This window comes from Oncorhynchus nerka, linkage group LG22 (assembly GCF_034236695.1).
Source record: "Oncorhynchus nerka isolate Pitt River linkage group LG22, Oner_Uvic_2.0, whole genome shotgun sequence".
In the NCBI taxonomy this organism is placed as follows: Eukaryota; Metazoa; Chordata; class Actinopteri; order Salmoniformes; family Salmonidae; genus Oncorhynchus; species Oncorhynchus nerka.
Genome location: NC_088417.1, coordinates 68,824,844 through 68,835,035, shown reverse-complemented (window position 1 = coordinate 68,835,035; position 10,192 = coordinate 68,824,844). Strand labels below are relative to the sequence as shown.

At 44.0% G+C, this 10,192-nt stretch overlaps 1 protein-coding gene and 1 long non-coding RNA gene across 3 annotated transcripts in view; both read right to left on the bottom strand.

Annotated features, from left to right (window-relative positions):
* Positions 1-10,192, bottom strand: part of LOC115105548 (autism susceptibility gene 2 protein-like) — a 540,119-nt gene that overhangs the window by 236,162 nt on the left and 293,765 nt on the right.
* The window catches only part of LOC115105550 (uncharacterized), a 69,359-nt gene that overhangs the window by 52,257 nt on the left and 6,910 nt on the right, over positions 1-10,192 (bottom strand). The gene's annotated exons all lie outside the window — the stretch shown is intronic.

Sequence of the window (10,192 nt, the reverse complement as noted above, 5' to 3'; positions counted from 1 at the left end):
ATGGTTATGTAAACACGGCTGTTATATCTCTAGGCTCAACTCAATCCTTTAAGGGCTTCTTAGAACGTTCGAGCAGAAGGATGCAGCTATACTGTAGGCCTCACCTGGTGACTGAAAATTGGGATGGGAGGTTACTAACCAGCAATCCAATCAAAGGGGATAATATGCCTCAGCCCAAACCCAACCCAGTCTCTTAAACTACATGTAATCCACTCAACCAGCCTGTCACAGCAACAATGAACTCCTGGCTCTCAGCTTCCCTCCTCCACCATCACTTCCACCCCTAGGGCCCTCCAACGCTATCCATCTCAGGAACACTTCAATAGCCTACCTGGCCTCCTGCTGCGCCCATTATCCGCTAAGTAGTTCTAAAAGGATTGGAGAGGGAGAGGGAGAGAGGCTTTCACAGGAGACATGCAATTAGGGCTCGAGAAAATTATCACAATTTAGATTTCCTCTGTGTGTCTCCCTAGGAGTGCTGCTGTCAGAGAGGGGTCACTGGAGTACAAATACTGTACAGGCACATGACTGAACACTGCATACTAGCTAAATCCCATCTTCATTCATCACAGGTAACCAGAGGCAGAGTCTTTGCTTGGACTAACATTCCACTGTGGATATCTCTGGCTGGGTCTCTGGAGTAGAAACTGTTGTGACAAGCCGTATTAGGGAGTGAGTTAATCAAGTAGCACAAATTCAACCCCACTACCTCCCACCCAAACTCTCTCCCCCTGTTCACTCAATAGAGTTATGTGGAAGGAATGAGGATATAAGGACACCAGAGACAGAGACAGGCTCGTTTAATCCCATTTACTAATTTGGGATGTGCAATGTACATACAACACAATCGATACTTCTAAGCATTACCCAATGAATCAGTGTCCTGCTATGTAGCGTATGTGTTAACATGTGGTCATATCCAGTTCTAATGTATATTGACAGTAATAAAGGTTGCTCTCTAAACTAAATGGAATTATGACAAACACATCCAAGGAGTATACATCACACTACTCTCCATAATAAATGTGTGTTTTTACCGATACTTCACTACTCTTTAGAATAGTGTTGAGCTCCTGAGAAAATGGTAGTGTGGTAATCACTGCTCGTTTCCATTCGATCCATAACGGGGACAGTGTATAACATCGCTCTGTGGGAACCATCTAATTTGAACCTGCACATAACTCTGTCTGGAAATCAATACGAGGACAGTCCAGTGGAGACTGCCGTCTTGTGCAGTGCAGCAGACTGACTGTAAAACAGACAGCGAGAGACAGACGGTAGTCTCTCTGGTACCCAGCAGCTATAATATCCATCCTTGGCGCTTCACTTGACATTTACTTGCCCCGCTTTTCCCGGAGCCTTCTCCTTCCCTAACTGCCGGCGCTCTAACTCTCTGGGGTCTACCGACAGACCGGCTGAACAGATAACAAACCTGTCAAGGCGGGTTAGGACGGGGGAGAAATCCAGGGCCGGGACTGGCTGGGCTGGGGGTACAGGGGTTGATGTGTTCCAGAGGGGTGTGTGTGTGTGTGTGGTAGAGTGGTGGAGGTGGGTTGTGGATGACATGAGAAGCCCTCTAAGGCCTGGGAGATCCACCTGTAACGTATACAGCGTCAGCTGGCTAGCTACTTAAATGGGTCCAGCACAGCGCAGCCCGATTAGATCTCTCACTGCAGACATTTTCAAATGGCTGGTCACCTTTTTCCTCTCCATTTCACCTATTCTTTACGGGGTGGATCCAAATCCACCCCTCCTCCTTCCCATCCAGTCAAAGGAGCTGTCAAGGCTCTTTCTTAAGCCTGTCAGAGAGACAGGTCAGGGATGGAAGGTTAAGGTGGGCTGAGATGGGAGTGACTTGGGGGCTGAGGGCTGTATAACATTCATGGTGCTGGTGTCCCGAGGGGTGAGGAAATGTCACTGCTCTCCTGCTACGAGGGAAATGATTCTACAAATAGAAAGGACAGAGAGAGAAGCACAACATTGCCTTTGTGAAGCAGCCTGTCAATGACTCATATTTCAGCCAGCTCTGACACTGACTACTAGGACATCCATATCTTTATCCAATAGAAACCAAAAAAACATGGATTTGAGCTGCAACAGGTATGCCTGCCCCTTTCTAAGTTCAGTAGTTAGACAGCCCAGCATTTACCTAAATTCAAATTATAACGATATAAGCCAATCTTTCTGAAAACCAACTACACTAAATTGATAGATCCAGGTTGATCCCTTAATGCCACTTTAAAACGAGTTAGGGTTACGAAATGTGTTGATAACTGATTTACACAAGAGCAATATGTTACATTCATGCCAATGTGCATGCCGTTTACTTCACACTTGAAAAGGGCAAGGGGACTATTTAACAAGGTGATTGAACGAAAAGTATTCTATTGGCTCATCACGTGAATAGAATCGAACATAAGGTGTTCAATAAACCAATAACAACGACACCAACACGTCAGAGAGTTAAATCTAACGATAGGCAACACACACAACTTAGACAAAGAAAACCAGAGGGACTTCTATTTCATAAACATGGAGGGTTGTTAAAACGACTTTAAATCGTTACGGAACATGTCAGGGGTTTTAGGCAAACCAAGTGAGGTGTCACCATCTGAAATTGGAATGATAAAAATGTCCCTGGGTGGTGCTAAAAATTGCACATCAATTACCTTAAGCAGTGAGGAGTATCCTCTCCATCCACGTCCGAGATGCAGAACCAAAATGTCAATAAACCACCCATTCTTTAGAGGAAGGAAATTGTTAAGAAGATTGAAAATGCAGGGTGAGGTATCAAGTCAAGAGTAACTGAAATAAATGATAGGCGAGCATCAATTTTAAATGGCCATCGTTCTGTATTCAAATCATGATGACTTGGCAGTAGAATGTGAACTATTCTACAGTAAATGGCCTCTTGATGTCACGCGGGACTAGGTGGGTGAGGAAGGAATCAGGTGCAGAGAGTTCCACTGGGAAAAAGTGCTCTTTAATATGGCAAAAAAATAAACAAGCTCAAAATACAGGGCGCGGACAGTAAATGTGACTACCCAAACACACAGGGTGCCAAGTCCAGAAATATAAACACTTCTACCTAACGCACACCTCTACCTAACGCATACAATCCCGCACAAACACGTACTTTAAATAAGGAAGCTCATTAAGCACATACAACAGAACACAGGTGAAACTAATAAGACAAAACAAACAGACAACAAAAAAGCGATCTGTGGCGGCTAGTAGGCCGGTGACTACGACCGCCGAGCACCGCCCTAACAGGCAGGGGAGCCAACTTCGGTGGAAGTTGTGACACTTTAAGCATACCAAGAAGCTTGTCTATGAACTTAGACATGTTTATGACAAACCACAACCTCATCACTGCCTTGATACAACTGCAGGCTAAGGGTTAGCAGGAGCTGAAACATTTTTTATTTTTGTTTTAAAGCATCGGGTGAAATCGAATATGCGAGCGCGAGAGAGAGAGAGAAAAACTATCTAAACAAAACCCCAGCATGCTGCCAAGATGCCTTTTTCTTTTCACTCTGCACTGTTTTTCAAAAAGCCCACATAATGTAACAGGAAGGGGAAAATAATTTAAATACAAAAGCCTGTGTTCTCATTTTGGGTGTGAAAGCACTACCAGGGCCACTGGAACCTGCTTGATTTCCCCAGTCCAATTATATATCTATGTGCTCAATCCTTCCAGAATAGCAACGGCACGCCCAGGGACACCGTCTGCCTAAGCGCAGCGTGCCTAATGGAGTCCCAGAAGTTGACTTCATTTCATTGCTCCTAACTAATGGGCTGTGATATTTTCCCAAACTGACTGCTGCTCTGCCCCCTGGAAGCTAATCTAGTCAGTGCTGTGGCTGTGGAGCTAGGGCCCAGCCCGGCCCAACAGACAGACAACATCATGCCAGCCCATAGCCAGCCAGCCCACTACACTGCCTCATTTCCCACAACAAACCCTTTATTCTATTCTACCTACTGCTGCTGGCTGCTGGCTGCCGCTGTCGCCACCCCCGCCAACGCCACACGTACCCGCCCGCGCTCCCTATTCCCCTCCCCATGCTCATTAGTGCTTTCTGGCCGGGTGCTGATTGTCATACGGCCCCTGTGATGCCAGCTTCTCCCTGTGAGCCTGGCCTGCTGTGATGAATTTAAGATGCCTTTTATCTAACTGGGCTGAGGAGACACAAGGGAGAGGCAGGGGAAGGGGAAGTGTGGGACTAGAGAAGACTAGAGCCATCAGACTAGACTGACTGGACTGCTGAAGGACACTCTAAGGCTAGATACCTATTGGTCTCCAGTGGAAGCTCATGTCCAGGATGCTATGAGGAGAAATGGTCAGCCATAAATTCAATGGAATGGGTCCCTGTTTAGCCATATCGTAGCCACTGAGCATTCATCCAGATGGCTGTGGGACACACCAGTGGTGCCATATAATCACTGGCAGAGTGTCAGCATTGAGGAGTAAATATGAAGGTCTTTTTATATTTTCATATAAAAACCAGGGCTGCTTGCAATGACTTTTTCCTCTTTGCTTCCTCCATTTTGAGGGCACATGTTTAAATGAATCCCACCCCTTTTGAGTGTGTATAATTGTAAGTCATTATATCATATAAATTGATTTGGGGATGATTTCCCGACATTAAAATTGCTACTTATTACACCGAGGGGAGAGGATGAAATAAGAGTTGAACATTTGCAATTATTATTTCTGTGAGGTTCAAAGTCTAGAGACATTCAAAGTGGGTTTAGATATTGTAACACTGTGTTAAGTGCACAGAAATGTAATTAAATGATGGCGAACTGCACTAAAGCAGAATAATGCCCCTAAAATGTAATTTCACAAGAAATTTCATCTTAAATCTCATCCAGAGTCACAATGAGTCAATTTCAAGAATAAAGGATGGGTAGGTGAAAAAACTAAATTGTCTGCTTTTATGGGGTGCGTGTAGAGGTTAATTATTTTCCTAATTACGTCTAGAAACGTCAAACATTTGTTTTTCCCCTAATTGACAAGGAAATTAACAGTGGACTACATTAGCCACAGAGGGTTGCTCTCCAACCCATTGTATAATGCTTAAAAGTGGCTTTCACATGCATTATGTATAAAAAGCAATTACTGTGCCGCTGTTACTCTGTAGTACCTTAAAGCCATCGAAAATCAGCAGTGTAAATTCATCCACGAGAAGAGGCAAAACTCTAATTATTCACAATATCCAACCACCTAAAGTGGCTGCACTTAAAAATGAAAAGCACAAAGAAAAATCTAAATGCATGACACCACCAGGATGTCCACCAGAGGAGGCTGGTGGGAGGAGCTATAGGAGGATGGGTTCATTGTAATGGCTAGAATGGAATGGAATCAAACACATTGTTTCCATGTGTTTGATACCATTTCAGGTATTCCAGTCCAGCCATTACAATAAGCCTGTTCTCCTATAGCTCCCCCCCACCAGCCTCCACTGATGTCCACACACACCACACACACACACACACACACACACACACACACACACACACACACACACACACACACACACACACACACACACACACACACACACACACACACACACACACACACACACACACACACACACACACACACAGGAGAGGTGAGTTACAGTACTAGGTACTAGGCACCATCAGCTCATCATCATGGCATATTGCAGTGTTCAGTATATCGTTTCTCTCTATCCCAAGACAACCAGTAGTGTTCTACCCCAATGTGCTGTTCCAGCTACTGATTATAATGTATTCTCTGGGCAAGCCTTCACTGCATTGAACTCATTTGGCCAGGGAGACAGGGCCCTAATGGGATAGAGGGAGAGGTTTGGAATCAGATAGTCCTGGCCTAGGCTAGCTAATGCCTGGCTAATTTACCTCTCTCCTGGGCAGCCTGGGCTAGGGCCAATGGTCTGGTAGGGGTCAGATGCAGAGGGACAATCCTGGGTTAATCCTGTCCAATCCCCTGGTCTGTTTAGTGCTGCCCTCTGATCGCTCTCTATGGCCCCAACTCTGCCAGGGTGACTCTCTTTAAACGGGTCAGAGCCAATACTCAAATTGGTTTACAGAGGATTGAATACACCACAACACTATAATGCCTCTGTTAGGCTGTAGAATAAATCTATGAGAATGCTCTCTAGGCAGGTTGCATTTTATTAATAGCTCACTGAAAGCCATTTAGGTTATCTCTTGGCATCTAATTTGGCGTCTTCTTATTAATGTGCTAGTTTAGTTTAACCAATTTATGGGTAAAAAAATTAATAAAACATTTATCCTGACCTTTCTTTTTTTTCACTCAGATACAGGACAGACACTTTAAAACAAACTTCCTTTTGATTGAGCTGTTTTTCCATGTATGAATCTGTTATTCAATGCTTTTCTATGGGCTAATAGTAGTAGGACCAAATTCAATGCTTCATCAAATAATGTAATATATATTATTGATACCTAAAGGGGTCCTAACATTCTAAATCAAATATTGTTATTTGTGAAACGGCAGCCAAGTATCGATCATCATGTCACCAGATTAAAACTCTAGATATTTATTGGAAAGGCGCATCAAGCTCATCACCTTGCACTTTCACCCCATGAGAAGTAACCTAATAAACTGCATGCTTTCCCCGAGTTGTAGTGGTTTCCCTTCGATATGATGGTTATTATGGCTAAGAGTGGCGCAATGGGTAGCAGACGTTTTTACGGGCTACTGACCAATTCTGCTATTTTGTGTGTGTTTTTTTGCACTAATCTTATGTACTTATGTTCTCATTTCCTATGACCAAATGTTCTGGACATGTTCTGACGTTCTGGACATCAGAACAGCGATCACTAACCTCGATTTGGATGAAGACTTCTACTTCAACGAATCGAACGGTGCAGGACATACTGTGGACTAGGCCCTGATCGAGAGACTCGAAAAAGAAAAAGGTGGTTTAAGAAAGGCCGACGTGTGGGCACCCTGATGAAACTACGTCAGCGAGTAAAGGGGAAGTCAGTTGTACAACTGTACAATTGAATGCGTTCAACTGAAATGCATCTTCCGCATTTAACCCAACCCCTCTGAATCAAAGAGGTGCGGGGGGCTGCCTTAATCAACATCCATGTCTTTGGCACACGGGGACCAGTGGTTTAACTGCCTTGTTCAGAACGACAGATTTTTACCTTGTCAGCTTGGGGATTCAACCCAGCAAACGTTCAGTGACTGGCCCAAAGCTCTAACCACTAGGCTACCTGCCGCCCGAGTACATACAGTACCTTCAGAAAGTATTCACACCGCTTGACTTGTTCCACATTGTCACGTGTGCTCCCTCTCCGGCCTCTAGGTCACCAGGCTGCTCGTTAAGGCGCACACCTGTCACCATCGTTATGCACATAATAACACTCACCTGGACTCCATCACCTCCTTGATTACCTGCCCTTTACAGTGGGGCAAAAAAGTATTTAGTCAGCCACCAATTGTGCAAGTTCCTCCACTTAAAAAGATGAGAGAGGTCATTTCCATCATAGGTACATTTCAACTATGACAGACAAAATGAGAAAAAAAATCCAGAAAATCACATTGTAGGCCACTCCAGGACCTTGAAATAATTCTTACGAAGCCACTCCTTCGTTGCCCGGGCGGTGTGTTTGGGATCATTGTCATGCTGAAAGACCCAGCCACGTTTCATATTCAATGCCCTTGCTGATGAAAGGAGGTTTTCACTCAAAATCTCACGATACATGGCCCTATTCATTCTTTCCTTTACACGGACCAGTCATCCTGGTCCCTTTGCAGAAAAACATCCCCAAAGCATGATGTTTCCACCCCCATGCTTCACAGTAGGTATGGTGTTCTTTGGATGCAACTCAGCATTCTTTGTCCTCCAAACACGACGAGTTTAGTTTTTACCAAAAAGTTATATTTTGGTTTTATCTGACCATATGACATTCTCCCAGTCTTCTTCTGGATCATCCAAATGCTCTCTAGCAAACTTCAGACGGGCCTGGACATGTACTGGCTTAAGCAGGGGGACACGTCTGGCACTGCAGGATTTGAGTCCCTGGCGGCGTAGTGTGTTACTGATGGTAGGCTTTGTTACTTTGGTCCCAGCTCTCTGCAGGTCATTCACTAGGTCCCCCCGTGTGGTTCTGGGATTTTTGCTTGTGATCATTTTGACCCTACGGGGTGAGATCTTGCGTGGAGCCCCAGATCGAGGGAGATTTATCAGTGGTCTTGTATGTCTTCCATTTCCTAATAATTGCTCCCACAGTTGATTTCTTCAAACCAAGCTGCTTACCTATTGCAGATTCAGTCTTCCCAGCCTGGTGCAGGTCTACAATTTTGTTTCTGGTGTCCTTTGACAGCTCTTTGGTCTTGGTCATAGTGGAGTTGGAGTGTGACTGTTTGAGGTCGTGGACAGGTGTCTTTTATACTGATAACAAGTTCAAAGAGGTGCCATTAATACGGGTAATGAGTGGAGGACAGAGGAGCTTATTAAAGAAGAAGTTACAGGTCTGTGAGAGCCCGAAATCTCGCTTGCTTGTAGGTGACCAAATACTTATTTTCCACCATTATTTGCAAATAAATTCATAAATATCCTACAATGTGATTTTCTGGATTTTTTTTCTAATTTTGCCTGTCATAGTTGAAGTGTACCTATGATGACAATTTACAGGCCTCTCTCATATTTTTAAGTGGGAGAACTTGCACAATTGGTGGCTGACTAAATACTTTTTTGCCCTACTGTATATGTCACTTCCCTTGGTTCCTTCCCCAGGCATCATTGTTTCTGTTTCTTGTCTATGAGGTGTTCGTGTTTTGTATTATGTTACATGTATTTATTAAAACACTCCACTCCCTGAACTTGCTTCCCAACTCTCAGGAGCACTCATTACAGATTGACATCTTACCAAAGGGAAGCGCCAGGGAGTTTTTTTGTTTGTTTTTGTGTTGGAGGTGATGTCAGGTCCGGTTGTCAGGACTGAGGCAACTGGGGAGGTCTCATCCGGCTCATCAGGCTCTCACTCCTCAGTCGGTTCGTCAGAGATTTCTGTGCCTCAGTAGAGGCGACCGGTCCGCTTCTGATCCCCGGGATCGTCCCTGTGGTTGGCGTCCTGCGGCTGGAGCCGAATGCGCCAGGGAGGGGGTACTGTCACGTATGTTCTCTCTCCGGCCTCTAGGTCACCAGGCTGCTCGTTAAGGCACACACCTGTCACTATTGTTATGCGCATAATAACACTCACCTGGACTCCATCACCTCCTTGATTACCTGCGCTTTATATGTCACTCCCCTTGGTTCCTTCCCCAGGCGTCATTGTTTCTGTTTCTTGTCTGTGCGTTGTTCGTGTTTTGTATTATGTTACATTTATTTATTAAAACACTCACTCACAGAACTTGCTTCCCAACTCTCAGCGCACTCGTTACACACATTGTGTGAATATTAAATGGTGTAAATTTTGATCATTATTTTTACTGGCCAACACACAATCGCACATAATGTCAAAATTATGTTTTAATTTTTTTTTCATTAATAAAAAATGAAAAGCTGAAATGTCTTGAGTCAATAGGTATTCAACCCCTTTGTTATGGCAAGCCTAAATAAGTTCAGGAGTAAAAAATAGCTTATCAAGAAAAGGCAATAATAATAGTCTTCAATAATAGTGTTCAACATGATTTTTTTGAATGGCTACTTCACCTCTGTACCCCACACATACAATTGTCTGTAAGGTCCCTCAGTCGAGCAGTGAATTTCAAACCAGGGAGGTTTTCCAATGCCTCTTAAAGAAGGGCACAGATTGGTAGATGGGTAAAAATAAAAAAGCAGACATTGAATATCCCTTTGAGCATGGTGAAGTTATTAATTACACTTTGGATGGTGTATCCATACATCTGGTCAGTACAAAGATACAGGCGTCCTTCCTAACTCAGTTGCCGGAGACGAAGGAAACCACTCAGGGAATTCACCATGAGGCCAATGGTGACTTTAAAACAGCTACAGAGTTTAATGACTGTGATGGGAGAAAACTGAGGATGGATCAACAACATTGTAGCTACTCCAAAATACAAACCTCATTGACAGAATGAAAAGAATGAAGCCTGTACAGAATACAAATATTAAAACACATTACTGAGTACCACTCTCCATATTTCCAAGCATAGTGATGGCTGCATCATGTTATGGGCATGCTTGTAATCGTTAAGGACTGA